At 37.5% G+C, this 14447-nt stretch overlaps 2 long non-coding RNA genes across 2 annotated transcripts; both read left to right on the top strand.

Annotated features, from left to right (window-relative positions):
* Positions 1-1152: 1152 nt before the first annotated feature.
* LOC132102683 (uncharacterized) lies at positions 1153-11580 on the top strand. Its single transcript, XR_009423276.1, has 3 exons — positions 1153-1792; positions 7895-8047; positions 9343-11580. It is a non-coding gene; the product is annotated as an uncharacterized LOC132102683 (long non-coding RNA).
* Positions 11581-12693: 1113 nt separating this feature from the next.
* Positions 12694-13607, top strand: LOC132103544 (uncharacterized). Its single transcript, XR_009423394.1, has 2 exons — positions 12694-13113; positions 13486-13607. It is a non-coding gene; the product is annotated as an uncharacterized LOC132103544 (long non-coding RNA).
* Positions 13608-14447: the final 840 nt, after the last annotated feature.

Below are 14447 nucleotides of genomic sequence, written 5' to 3'. Positions count from 1 at the left end.
CAACAATGAAAATTAGCTGAAAATGTGCTCACCCTCAGGTCATATGAGGTGTAGATTAGTTTGTTTCTTCATCAGTTTTTGAGAAATGTGGCATTGCATCAGTGTCTCATCAATGGATGCTCTGCAGTGAATGGGTGCCGTCAGAATGAGAGTCCAAACAGCTGATAAAAACATCACAATAATCCACAGCACTCCAGTCCATCAGTTAACATCTGGAGAAGACAAAAGATGAAACAAATCAATCAAGGGGTTTTTAAACTGTCTATAATTCCATAATAACGCGTTCTCCAGAAAAAGAAAAAAAAAGTCATCCTGTCTGAATCAGGAAAGAAATCTGCACAGAACAAACACAATTTACAGGCAAAAAAACATCCTTTGGATTATTGTGTTGTTTTTATCAGATGTTTGGATTCTCATTCTGACGGCACCCATTCACTGCAAAGGATACATTGCTGAGCAAGTGATGCAATGCTACATCTCCAAATATGTATCAATAAAATTTTCATTGTGCAATGCTGAGAATGTTGACAGTTTGTGTATTTCAAGTGTTTTCACAAATCTTCAAGCAATAGCAACACTTTATTAAATAACTCTAAACGACATTGATAGTCCATGCTAATCTGTATCAATAATTGCTATGCATGATTATTTTGTAATGTGAAAAAGACAGCGAAAGAGGATTTTGCAGGGTTTTCATCTATTATTTTTGATTCTCTCTCATAGCTGACAAATACAGCGGTAACCACTTTAGCACTTTCATACAATTGAGCGAGCGTCGCGTCTGCTGTGAGGTTTATTGGCCATGTAAAAACCTCTCTGTAGAAAATAACTGGCTTCGTCTGTCCTGTCACAATGAATTTAGGTGTGGTGTCTATCCGCTGCTCCCAAAGCCTCCAGCAGAGCTACAGGTAGGAACACTCTTCTTCAATTATATCTAATCATCCCTCTAAATCAATAATTGTGCTAAAGGCTGCCTTCAAATCTGGGAGGGATTCACATCTAATGTGCTGATCCAGCTTGTCTGGGCCAGCCTCCTTGTGTACTGAAACCAAAGCAATTTAGTCATTGCCTACGGGCCTTCTGGCAGTCCTGGAGTCGGAGTGCAGTGAGGATTTGGAGATAGGATTTAATCAGATACATCTGTGTGCGCGCCGGAGTTAAGCACGGCTAGAGCAGGGGCTGTGTTTCAAGTGAGAAGTATTATCGCTTTCCTATAATAACAATGGTGCGGAGCGTGGGGAGAGCTTGGAAAAACAGTTCGCATTAACCTAGTCTGACTTCTCCTCCTGGTCCGGGACGCGTCGAGAAATCCAGTCTGGAGACGGGAAAACCTCTGACCACTGACCAACCGAGTCTCCATCTTGCCAAAAGAGACGAGGCGGAAGAAATGAATTAGGTGGGCAAGAGAGTATCCATCTGTGCATGCGTGTGTTTGCGTGTTCTTCTTGGATGTGAGTGCAGCATTGAGTCATATCCACTACTGTTTGTTCCAGACACCAAAATGTTGGCCTCAAAATTACCGACGCACTATTTTTTTATTTTTATCAGAGAGTGCATGGGGAAATCTGCAAATGAATCATTGGCACGTTGACATCAGACCATAGATTCTTCTCGGCTCTGTCCACAGACTTCTAATGTCTCGTAGTTTTTCATAGCTTTCATTGCAGTAACAACACAAGCCTAATTTAAGAGATGCAAAGCTGGCAGGGTGAGCTCAGTTTTTTTGGTTTATCTGGAAAAGAAGCTCCACCGCATGCAGTGATTAACCTCCCGTCTCAAACACAGATGTGCGGTGAGTGTGCACTTTACACACAGCGGTGTGCAATGACAACACCTATTTCATATTCTATTTGTGCTGCATAAAGTATTTTCACAATTTACTCAAAAATTTATATTTTGTCATTAAAATATTAGTATTATAAATAGCAGCCATTTTTCTGTATTTTATAATATGTAACTTTATTAAAACTATCTATCTATCTATCTATCTATCTATCTATCTATCTGTATCGACAGGTTTTCGGATGGATATACATGTACATGACATATATTTCCAACATAAACATACGTATTTTCTTTCTTTCTTTCTTTCTTTCTTTCTTTCTTTCTTTCTTTCTGGCATAGTTACATTTTCCAAAAGTTTTCAAATATTATTTAGAAATGGAATCCATATATGGAATTTTCATATAAATACATGGACTACACTTCCATAAGGGATTAACTTTTTTTTACTTTTTTTTTTTTTTATAATTATTTTCCCACAAATGCCAACATTTTGACAAATGTCCACTGTGCAGAACAATTTAAATGCCTAAAAGTCAAATTAATAAGTCTCTTTTCTCAGTAAATTATTTTATTTTAATTGTTTTCGGTGAAATATTCCTCTGTCTGTCTGTCTTTCATCCTCAAATCACCACCAGCAAAAGAAATGTCTAAAAATACCACAATTTAAAATTAAATATTCATTAATTAAAATGAATTGATACAATTCAATTAGAGCACAGTGGATATAAAGCACTTTTCTTTTGCAATTGCAAACACTGGCCATGACATGAAGCGCTCATATCAAATGATGTTCACCAATCTACAGTCCTCACGCACTGAGGATGTGACTGTGTTCCCTCTCGACTTATATGGATAATACGGCTGGTCCCTCATTCCCACATGCTCTTTATATGAGCTAACTCACCAGAGGATACGTCTCAGACGGTGAATGACCATTATCTGTTTCAAATGCTTCAAGGGGCTTGCGATAAGAATTTCAGAGCAGGGCGGCAAAGGTTAAAAGGAGAGATAGTTCTTGTCATCGTTCATCTAGTGGATGGGAGAGAGGCATGGGGAATGGTGCGATATCTTAAAATAGGCGAGTGATGGAGGCGAAGAGCAGATAGACACTTTAAGCAGCTCAAGTCACAGTTCAACAACCACTAGTGCTGTAAGACAGGACAGTTCAGCAGGATCCGCATCCAAGTTGCCCCATTCTCCAACATGTGAAGCTGACTATTTCACCGATGATCAATCTCAGATGATGTGGAGCCAAAAAGAGCTTCACGACTGTTTGTTGCCGTGTCTCCAGTGTAAAGTTGGAGATTTGACCAATAATGATCCCTATTCTGTAGTAATTTCAACATTGACAGGTGCTAGTTAAAGAATTTATTGTGTTACACTTTATTTTGATGGTCCCCTTTAGCCTTTCTGTAGACTATAAGGAACTTTGCAACTATATAACTTTCATTAGATTATTAGCAGACTGTTAGGTCAGGGTTAGGGGGAATATAAGAAGTTCTCATCTACTTGTAAACAGTGCCAAGCAGTAACTTTTAAGTACAATTAGCTTTTTTATACTCAACAGCATTTCTAAAGGAGACCATCAAAATAAAGTGTTGCCTTTTATTGCCATGCCAAATAATTTAGTGTTTCATAAAAATAAAAAAATAAAAAAAAAAGCACTATTCAGAAGTCCTGTTGGCCCATGATTTAATTTTTCTCCAAATGAGTCTAATGAATGTTCTTTTATAGGCGTCACCCTGAGAAACAATTCCTATCTGATTAGACTTTAAATGATTTTAAAGGTATAATTTGTTAAACAACTCAGAATGAAGCATCTGTCTGGATGAATCAGTCTGGTTCAAAGAAAACGCAGCTGGATAGACAAGGTTATGCAGTTATCCCTAAACACCTAAGTGACAGCGCTCTAGGAATGCTGTAATTATCATGTTGATTAATATCTAGTCGGCCTAAGGCCAGACTCTGAGGGAAGCTGGAGTGTAAGTGAGACTTTAATAAGTGTTTTGCTCAGACACCTCCTCCAGGAAGACCTCACAATCCAAATCATTCGAAAGTTTGGAGACTATCTTCTAATATTATGAACCTAACCTCACTGAGTCTTCCCTGTAGACCCTCAGTGACCCTCGCTGAGTGCGAATGACTCGAATCACTGTCGTATCTCTGCTCATGAGGAAAAACTGTCCTTATCTGAGCCCCTCTCTGTCAATACCTCATTGTTCAGATGCTCACAGACAGGAGCATTAAAAAGAGCTTTAATTGCTGCTAGCTGGATCTGTTCATGCAAATCATCTTTATTAAACATAATCAAAACTGCGGATGTCGTTAAACCAAGTCCAACGGGTTCGGCGGGACTTATTTATTTTGAAACGCGAGCTCTCAGAAAAAGATAAAAATGGTTCATGGGAATCAGCTGATTAGCTAATAGGTATTATTAGCGATTACTCTCGTCCTACTCTGGAGGAGATTAGCACGAGCCGAGAGAGAGACAGACACTGCATTCCAGCGCAGTGAGAGAAGAGGCAAGGTGTTCAGAGACATGAACCCACAGTCAAGCACTCACTTTCAGACAATTCATCAAGCCCACATCTCATATTTCGTCCTCCCACACCTGCACATGTTTTACATAGTATTATTGTCATTATTTTGTGGTTTGACTAACAGACAGTTGTTTGTCTTGCAATGGAAATCAGTTTTTTTTTTAAGGGATGATTATTAAATCACATAATTCCTGTTGCTTTGTGCTCGTCCATTCATCCAGCATGTTTTAAAAGTTTTATCAGAGAAAACAATAGGAAACTAGTATTAATAAACCTCATTCTATTTTTTCAACTCACTATTTGAGCTTTCCACCTTTTGTATATATACAACAGTCCATCAAACATTTGACACAGTAATAGATTTGCATTATCATGGAAGATCTATGGTTAAAAATCATCAATTAATATTGAAATAAATATTACACTTTGATATAAATGATCTAGTAAAGAATGTTTCAGTGAATGTGCTTTTTAAACACTCATTAAAATTAGACAGACACAATCTAATATTCAAACAAATACTGGCTTTATTAGGTTTGTAAGACTTTTTTATGCCTTTTGATAATATCGAGGATTACTTTAGGATTACTAGAAACATTCAGACAGGTGTGTTGAGGCAAGCAGGAGTTAAACTCGCCAGTGCACTGTCCTACCTTCAGGCACTAAATGAACACAGGAATGAATGATGACCCTTAATCTAAGTAAAACAGTTTGCATGTATTTTACAGTGAGGATTAATAACTCAGTTAATCCTGATATTTTAATTAACGGTGAAGTCATTACATCTGTGACACATGTTAAATATTTAGGCATCATAATTGACACAAATTTGACCTTCAAAAAACAAGTTAGTAAAGTCATCAAGACTGTAAAGTTTAATCTAAACAATTTTAAGAGTATAAGACATAATTTGTCACTGTCTGCTGCAAACCTTTTTGTACACACAATGATTTTTCCCCATTTGTCTTACTGTATAACAACCTGGTCAAAGGCAGGAGCGACTACGCTCAAGCCTATTTATTCACTTTATAAACAAATTTTTAAAGTATTAGACAGAAAACCTAAGGATTATCATCATTGTAATATTCTGAAAAAATATAATATTCTCAATTTTGATAATTTCTTATTTTATTCGGATGTATGTCTAATGTTTAAAGTTATTCATGATCTTGCACCCCCTCGTCTTAGAGGATGCATAGTTTTATCTGGCAGTGGCAGTGCCAGTAGAACTAGAGCATCAACTAGGGGTGATTTGGTACCGCATTTTAGAAAGACAACCTTTGGTCAATCCGTCTTCTCTGTTAAAGTAGTGGAGAAGTGGAATTCAATACCCACAAAGATTAGAAACTCAGGAAGTTTTGCAGTATTTAAAACCAGCCTCAAAATTTGGCTAAAATCAGCACAAGAGTCTACACTAATGATTGCATTGTATTTTCTGTATTTTGGTGTATATATCAAACCGTTTTTATCAATTTTGAATTGATGGATATGTATTTTTGTAAATTTATGTAGTGTATTTGTTGTTTAGTGTTTGTTTTGAGTTTTTTTGTTTTGTTTTGTCTACCTGCCCAGGGACAACAGATGCAAATTAGCTGTTAGCTAACTCTGGTGCAATTGTCTAAATTGTGCACTGTCCCTGCCAAATAAACAAAATAAATAAATATAATAAATAAATGATTTAGGGTACATTAAAGAATAACAATGTGCTAAAATTTTAAAAGGTTCGTGAGCAGACAACAACACTGTCAAAATGATCCCTGCTCACAAAGAGCAACCAAAATACTAACTAACTAACTAACTAACTAACTAACTAACTAACTAACAAAATAAATAAATGCTATATTACTCATGCAATGCCACTTTGTAAAGAAACATTACACATACCTGTAGACTGAATGCATGATACGAGTGTGCATGACTTCAGATTTTACAAATTTGCATTCTTGTAGTTTACACTGATTAAAATGATTCTGTAGTGAAGTAAATACTACAGAAAAACAAATGTAAATTCTACATGAAAATGTTAGTTCGGGCAATAAATTATATTTGTACACAATTCAAGCTTGTAGAAATTAAAGTCTAAATATCAGCGTTATATATAAAATAAAAAAAATAAATAAATTAAAACATCATGCACTGGGGCACAACTAATTAATTAATTAATTTATTTATTATTATTATTATTATTATTATTATTATTATTTCTGTTTTCCAGCTGTTTTTCACTGTTGTATTATTGCTTTTGTTGTTAGGTTTAGTAACTTGAGATTTTGTTACATCTGGAGTTCGTTTTCTACTTAAAAACGATCCCCAGAATGTTATTGTTTATAAGTCTTTGTGTTCAGGCAAGTGCCACATTACTAATTATGTAGATATGGAGACCAAATTATTGTATTATTTACTTAAATGTTTCTACATAACACATTCACTTTAAAAACATGGTTTAATTTAGTGTAATATTGAGTAGAATCAAAATATTGCGACTAAGTAACTATCTTTACTGGCAAAGCTAAAGTTACTTAATTTACTTAACTTAGGTGGGTAAATTTTTCTTAATTCTATATGTGATATTAAATATAATTATATAAAGTTAATTTAATTTCTTTATGAATGCTGAGTTCAAAGTATGTAGATTTTACTCGACAATAACAGGTAAATTGTACAGAGCAGTAGCAGTAAAATTTACTTCAAATGTAAAAACTGTTATCATTTTATTTAAAGTAAATCCTACAAGTTTTTTTTTCTTCTTCTTCTTCTTCTTCTTCTTCTTTTGGTTTGGTGTACATGGAGAATATAACGCTATAGTTTTCAAATCATACACCCTGAAACCTTTGCATTTTCAGGCCCACCAAAAAGCCATTGTTGTGTAAGTTCAATTAATAACTTTTAATTATTATTATTATTTATTTATTCTTTTAAGTTAGAATTTGTGTTGTGTAAACCCCACCCCTTAAACACACACATGAAGTAACATAAAACTAGTCTAATAGCAATGTTTTTAGTGAACATCATGGCTGAATTGCTTTAAATGCGCACAACATTGTTTAATTTTATATCACCATAAAATCATCAGGAATATATTGGGAATATTCAGTATATTACCCAGCTCTAATTGTTATATAATTAACAAATCCAAACTGCTCTTGTCATATTATCTTTCCTTATGCCAACTCTGGAAATTTTGCGTGGTCACTTGCCAGCAGCACCAGAGGGCCCAGAACAGCTTCACCAATTAACAGCACAGCAAGATTCATTGCCCTGCTTTTAACAATCATTATAGATTGAGGCTGAACATGTGTTGATGGTTAATTTTATTTCCAAGAGAGCACAAAACAATTAGCCTCTTAAAGTGTGCTAGCGATGGTCTAAATGCAGCTAGATTGGCTCTTGAATTGGACTGAGAGGATGGAGAGAGATCTGGGCTTCCAGTGACATCTACTGATCCCACGTCACTCCTCTCCCTATCAGCCAGTCTGTAGAGACTGGGTTACCGGCTTGGGCACACACATATTCATGGACACAGCTGGGACATTTTAATTAACTTAATTCTGCTTAATTACTCACTCCAGTGCAGCTGACCAAACTCCATCACAAACCCTCTCCGCACGGGTGAGTTATGGCCAGCTTTGAGAGGGGTTGTGGGAACCGGAGAAAGATGGACAGGCAGGAACACCAAACAGTGGACTTCAGTGAAGAACTGGGTAGAGTCGCACCAGCCATTTGTAAGTTCTAATTTAAATTGGAATGTAAAGTCCACATTAGAGGCTTAGTAACTACTGGCTAGTTTGTAACTCTTAATTTGGCTGCACCATTTGTCCTTAAGGCATAACGTAACTTACAGGTCGCAAGCTGTCTATGAAGAAATGCCCCATCACATAACAAGACGTTTAAATTTAATGATGCAATAGCAGCTTTCAAATTCATTAGCAGAAGTTGTTTAAATGGCCTAAATTTCCGTTTACACAGTTAAAGCTGTAGCATGCATTTTCTGCGCTACTAGTGTAATCTAGCGGAACAACAAACATAAAGCATGTTTTCAAACAACCTTTGCAAATGCCCCTTTTGTGCATCACACCTTCTCCAACTCAAACATTGCAAACACAGGTCTTACAGGTATATAAAGGACAAGGTATGTATTCACAGGTAAAAGTAGGCTACTTTCAATAAAAGGTTCAAGATATTGGGAATGCTTGAAACTTGAAGTTTAGCTTACCTGTTGAGAAGAAACTCGCAGGTTTGTCATATTAATTGAAAAGCAAACATTCCATCAAATTCCTCCATCTTGTTTTACCCCATAGCCTGTCTCTGTGTATTTTTTGAATTTTGAATTTTGGTTTGCACTTCTGTAATAGAATCTGAATTTGACAGGGTTACGTAAATATTTCTATATGCTTCAACTAAGTTCAATGATGCGACACAAATAGTTGTAACTTAGTGTCTCTTTCTGTCACATCAAGGCTAAGTTGTAACTGATGTAACCAGCCCCTGTTGATGATTTGATCTCATTCTGGATCTGGTCATACAATATAGCTGTAGAATGGATTTTCAGAAAACAAGCCATTACGGTTGGTTACAGAACTATACAAATGCTTATTTGCAAGATGTTCTTTGTTTTTAGCCAAGCAATTTTTTGCAGCTTGAGAAGGTTTAATTAATTCCAAGCGATATCATCTACTACCCGGAAATGCACATTCCAGTGGCTATGAAAACTCTGACTATCCAATATTCTTGTGGACCTCAATGACCCTGAATTGTCTAAAATCTTCCCTACACACCGTGTGTCTTTATTTCAGCTACAGTGGCATATACTTATGCAGAGCTTCAGAACCAGTGGCTTTTGCATGTGCAAATTAATTCACTCTAAACAGTTTTACTGCCCTGGAGCAGCTAATGGAAAACAAGGGTAAAAACATGAAGACAATTTTCAGGGATTTCCTGCTGGCTTCCAATTTGTCTGAAGCCTCTGTGACCAGTAATTTATTACTTTGCTGTTTACAGCTATTGATTTCACCCACAGAGCCTCCTGACATCCAGCAGTGGGGTTTGAGATGCAGAGGGCAGGGGCTGCTTCTCCTGGTGCTCCGGGGTCAGGTAAGGTAGCATAGGGGTCTGCTTGGGGTCACAAGGCCCCAGCAGGAGAGCCTGAGAGTGGGCAGACTGTATGTGGATTTAGGACCTGAGGACCAGAACCATCCACGTACCACCAATTAAGCCCGACTCTGCCCCGCTGATGCGGGACACCACCGGGCCGGGTCTTGGGCCCCTTCTTGTTTATGCATTTGCATTGTTCCCAGATGTGTAACTAGGCAATTGTGCTGGGCCATAAAACAGCATGGCTGCTTAAAAGGATTTGAAAGGGAAAAAGAGGCAAGCTAGTCTATACATTTACCTCAACTGTGTCAATCTCTCACAAACACTATTATAACCTTAAACTAGCAGAATGAGGAGCAAAACCACAGCTCCTACTGAGTTCGCAAAAGAGTTAGTAAAGGAGGGAGGATAAAACCTTAAAAAAGGACAACAAGAGGGAAAGAAAATTAATGACTCTTCACATATTGCCTGTGTTTCTTTTGTGGAGACCAACAAAAGACAAGCAGGTTTGAGAGGATGTGGGGCTTGGGAGCCAGTGGATATCGGGCCTGTAAATTCCACCAAACATTAATAACTTCATTACATAGCAATTACCAGCCAGAGGTGGGGGAACGGAGTATCCCACTTCAACATGCATTTGTCCAAGACTCAGCACTTCTGGGCCTTCTCCTTATCTCTCTCACCCCCTCTTTCTTTACCCATCTTTCTTTCTGTCTCCTAAAGGCAGAAAGGTCAAACCATTACATCGTCTGAATGAAATGTTCCTGGCTTCCTCTGATCTATAGGCGACTGGCCTGGAAGCCACTGGTATTGTTCAGGTGTGTAATAATTAATGCAGCACTAGAATGACTCTCCTGGGATGAACGGAGGGGTGGGAATGCTGTCGATTCCACACCCACTGAGGTCACAAACTGTCTCCGGATCAAAAGGCCAAAACGGGAAGCCAAAGAGCAATGCTACAATACTCAGTTTACTTATTTGCTACCAGTCTTATTTGAATTGAACACACTCTGTAATTCCCTGGTAAAGCATCTCTGTCTATATCTATAATTTAATTGATGTCAAATAAATGGCTGCTATTACAGTGCCATATTTCAAAACCACACTGTGAACCCACATTATACTTATTTACTGATTACATATTATACATTTACCACATCTGAGTGTCATTATTTCCAGAGAAATGAAAAGTTTGTGTGCCATCATTAAACAGTTGTGACTCCTAAATATATATTTATATATTTAATGAGTATTTAATCTATTTGTTTCTTCTTAGACTTGTTAGCAATGCATACTTAGGTTGTTTAGTTTATTCCATTATTTTGCATGATTCGTGCTGCCCTGATGGCAAGTTGTGTTTGTAATATTCCACTCTGTCTATATATGTTTATTAATCATGGTTCAGCAGAGGATAAATTGCAGTATAATGAGCATTTATTGACATTTCTTTTATGGACACTTTTGTATTAAGTCATACATGTAATAAAATAAGTGTGATGCATAAGGACGCACACAGACTGAAATGATATGGGCAAGCAGAGACATGAAACAGCAATCAAGTCTTTGATGTGAGCCTGGGGCAACAAGTCAACCTGAACCACCTTTACAAGGAACTATTCATAATTGCTGCATGTTCATACAAAGACATGCATTGTTTCCTTCTCAGATTCTCAATTCGAAAATACATTCGCATTAACACGTATCCAAGTTTGACCTACTTTGTTTGATAAAATGATCATTTACTCAGGCCCTCCTCACATCTGAGGCTGTCACTCTACGAGACTCAAAATATGGCATCGTCTAAATGTGTTTATTGTTCTGTTGCAAACAGCTTAAGGTGTTAAACAACCCGAGCAAATTGATTTTTGACCAAGATAAACATTTCCACTGTGCTTTTTTCTTAATTCCAGGAAGCTGGTGCTCAATAATCAACCCCTGTCACCGTTGATGGAAGACATCTGGATTCACACAATACAGCGTGTTAAACATCAAACTGTGGTGTGAAAGAAACATCTCTGCTCTCTTACTCTCTGACTGTGATTCCTTACAGAAGCTGCTGCTGGTGACACTTCCAATGAAATTCCAGCAGAAATGAGCCTTACGAGGTACAGGCACTTGAAGACAAGATAATTAAGGACTCTGACAGCATGAACACACAGTGGAGTGAGAACGGCTTTTATTTAAGTTCACTAATGGGCTGTCGAATAATGAGAGCCGTTGTTAACTTTAGGAATCCTTTTCCTCATTAACACTCTTCGAGAAAACGATCATTGTTCCTGTCTCAGTTCCTGACTAAATTTCTCTCATCTACATCCCTCCGTGTTATCTGTTTTTATATGTACTGAACGTAAATGGCACTTTATACTTCTAAATAAATAAATAAATAAATAAAAGCACGATAAAGCAATGTATATTGCCTTACATTTGGGAAACTATATTCTGACCATAGAAAATATTGGAACTAATGTGTGTCATATGGATGGCTTTTATGAAATATTTGTTAGTGAGTGTTTTTTTTTTTTTAATTGGATTTCTTTTTTTCAGTATAAATCCTCAATTTGGCTGGAAGGTGAAAAAAAAAAAAAAAAAAAAAAAAAGACAAACCAATAGAGGCTATGAAGTTCTGCTTAAAGTATTTGGTGTGTATGTTTCACAGGATAAAAGAAAAAAAAATCAGAATGACATGAGGGCGAGTAAATGATGAAAACATTTTCGGTTTTGCCTGAATGATTCCTTTAAAGCAGCCAAACAGGAAGTGATTTGCGCTTGTGCCCTTGGAGAAGTGAGATCCCTGCATCAACAATGTTTGGAATAGTCAAATAATCAATCAGTTAATTAATTAGTCTGGTGAATAATTGAAGGTCTCAGTCCAGACTTTCTCTCTGATCTCGAAGAAGCTGGCGTCTTGAGTAAGAGCATCAGACAGCGATGTATACATCGCTTTAATCAGCACTTTGATCTTCTCTACAACACCCGTATAAGTCAATTAAAACTAGTCTGACGACGATGAATTATGCAGCACATTTATTAAAACATTTATCAGCCAGACTTATTATAAATAGATGACTTTGGTAAAGACAGCGGGCTCAGATGAATAGGTCAATTTATTTGCTTCTCCGCTTGCTTTGTTGCTCCTGTTTGTCATTTATGTCTTTCAATGAACCTGAACAAGACTTGCCTTGATTCATCATGCCTGGTTTTTTGATTAAACAAGAAATGTTGGATGATTTGCCACACGTGCCTTTCCGTGGACATTTTCTCACAGTCTGATTTGTGCTTGGCTTAGCTTTGTCATCCTGAAGGCACTACAGCACACATGCAGGCCAGCACACGCGTGTGCTTCGACATCTGCCCGCAGGACGTGTCAGTGGAAACTTCTCGCATCCGACTGATCCAGCACAGACACTGGAAAGCTTGCAGGGCTGAAGACGTTAGATGCAAACCCTCACAGTCATGGTGAACAGAAAAAGATCAGCTTCAGAAACTCAGTATTACATCTGAGAGAGATGATGGCAAACGAACAAAACTCAGCAGTGACTGTAAACATGATTGTCCCCTTAAGCTCCATATTCTGGTTAAGCTTTTATTCTGAACAGATGTTTGCTCCACAGATATTGGGATATTCCTGTATAGTCAACATAAATTGAAAACAAAAGAGTATTCTTTTGTGTGAATACTGGAGTTTATGACACAGTTTGTATATTGCTTGAAATGAAAGCTTTAGCATAAGTTCTGCCAGGAAGACTCAATTACTTCGTCACTAATTACCTTCATCATTATCCAATCACGTCTTTATACTCCGGTATAAAAGATCGTACTTACACATGTTTGAGTTCGCAGATGCCGACGTGATAACAACCTCCACCCTCCCCACCACCACCAGGATGGTCCTGTCCTTACCTTCCAGGGGGGGTCGGCTGCGCCCCTGCCTTCGTCTTCAGGCAGGAAATGCCGGTCCGCTACCCTCGGATTACAAACCATGGACGGGGCCTTCCGCCAAAGAAATTTATAATTATGCTTGCTGAGTTGTCAATAAATGTATGCTTCGTACATCATTTTATCTCCCGAGTCTTTCTGGTAGAACTGCTTATTGCAATCAGGTTAATGTGTTTATGTGTAATGTGTAATCAGGTTAATCATATATTCTATGATTTAAAATGCAGATTATGGTCATTCCAGACCAATTCAGGATGTGCTCTTAAATGTGTCTAACTTGAGAGTCACATTGCAAAACAAAACGTATGCACGCCCGAATGTACAATAGTAAATTTCACAAAAAAAAAAATATATATATGTACATACTAAGAAATGCAATATACATAACTCATGTCAGACCAACTGATTTCCCCAAAAGTTGTTTTAACCAGTCAAACATGGTCATAATAAATAAGTATATCAATAAATATATACTGGAATATTAAGGGTTTGTGAGTTCCCAGCATGCATTGCAGCTTAAATTGTTCTGATGATTGTTCGGCTGTTTGCTGACTTTTAATTATTTTATCATTTTGGTTAGCTATAGCTGTAACAGTAAACAGATGAAGTGTGCAGATACATATTCAGGCTTTTAAAGATGTCGTCGAAAACACAGGAAGGGTCTAAATAGTAGAAAACAGGTATATATAGGCCTAGGCAAGAGAATAATCCAAAATGGGCATGGTAATCCAAAAACACGAGCAATAGTCCAGGCTGGGGCAAACAATATCCATATCAGGGCTAGGTACACGGGATATTCAAAACACACAGGTGAGAATCAATAACAGGCAAACTATGATTTTGACTAGAGAAAACATCTAAGGTTACGTATGTAACCCTGTTTCCTCGAAGGAACAAGACGCTGCGTCGAGAATGAATGGGGAACGCGTTCAATGTGACGTCTCTGAATAACGTGTATAATCAGTCCAATGGAAGGGCGAGACGTCATAGGCGGGTGACGTCAGAGACCAGGAAGCATAAAAGAATGAGCGGCGAAGCCAGTAATCAGCCTCAAAGGATGAAGCAAGCGCCGGCCAGAGATGCCGGAAGTGTGGC

This window comes from Carassius carassius, chromosome 24 (assembly GCF_963082965.1).
Source record: "Carassius carassius chromosome 24, fCarCar2.1, whole genome shotgun sequence".
NCBI classification, from domain to species: domain Eukaryota; kingdom Metazoa; phylum Chordata; class Actinopteri; order Cypriniformes; family Cyprinidae; genus Carassius; species Carassius carassius.
This window is presented reverse-complemented; position numbering and strand designations above follow the sequence as displayed.